We start from the raw sequence: 1182 nt of genomic DNA, 5'->3' as shown, positions 1-1182 counted from the left end.
ACCAAATAAAGACACTACAAAGAGAATTACAAGCCAATATCCCTGATGAACATAGATGCTAAAAGCCTCAATAAAATATTAGCAAATTGGACCCGGAAATATATGAAAAAGATCATACACCATGACTAAGTCGGATTTATTCCAGGGAAGCGAGGCTGCTACAATACTTGCAAATCAATAAATGCAATACATCACATAAACAAATTGAAAGACAGAATCACACAATCATATCAATAGATACAGAAAAGGCATTCGACAAAATTCAACACCCATTTTTGATAAAAAAAAAAATTTCAGCAAAGTGGGAATAGAGGGGGCATATCTCAACATGATAAAGGCCATATATGACACACCTACAGCGAACATCATACTCAATGGGCAAAACTAAAACTTTTCCCCTGAGAACAGGAACAAGACAGGGATGCCTGCTTTCACCACTCTTGTTCAACATAGTCCTAGAAGTCCTAACCACAATGATCAGACAAAAAGAAGAAATAAAAGGCATCCAAATTGGAAAGGATGAAGTAAAACTCTCATTATTCGCAGATGACATGATATTGTACATAGAAAACCATAAATACTCTACCAAAACACTGCTAGATTTAATAAATGAATTTGGCAATGTAGCAGGATACAAAATCAATAACCAAAAATTGACGGCTTTTTTATACACCAATAATGACTTCTCAGAAAGAGAAACTAAACAAGAAATCCCATTTACCACTATAACAAAAAAGATTAAAATACTTAGGAATAAACTTAACAAGAAGGCAAAAGACCTGTATTTGGAAAACTACAGAACGTTGAAAAAAGAGATAGAAGATATAAACAAGTGGAAGAATATACCGTGTTCATGGATTGGTAGAATCAACATCATTAAAATGTCCATATTACCCAAAGCAAACTACAGATCAATGCAATCCCTATTAAAATATCAACAGCACATTTCATAGATGTAGAACAAATACTCCAAAAATTTATATGGAACCAAAAAGACCTCCGAATAGCCACAGCAATCTTGAGAAAGAGGAACAAAGTTGGTGTAATCACAATACAAGATTTCAATTTATACTAAAAAGCCACCATAATCAAAACAGCCTGGTACTAGCACAAGAACAGGCACATATGTCAATGGAAAAGTATAGAGACCCCAGAAATCGACCCAAGCTACTATGCTCAATT

The sequence above is a fragment of the Myotis davidii genome, unplaced genomic scaffold (assembly GCF_000327345.1).
Source record: "Myotis davidii unplaced genomic scaffold, ASM32734v1 scaffold1877, whole genome shotgun sequence".
In the NCBI taxonomy this organism is placed as follows: Eukaryota; Metazoa; Chordata; class Mammalia; order Chiroptera; family Vespertilionidae; genus Myotis; species Myotis davidii.
Note: the sequence above shows the minus strand (reverse complement) of the source record.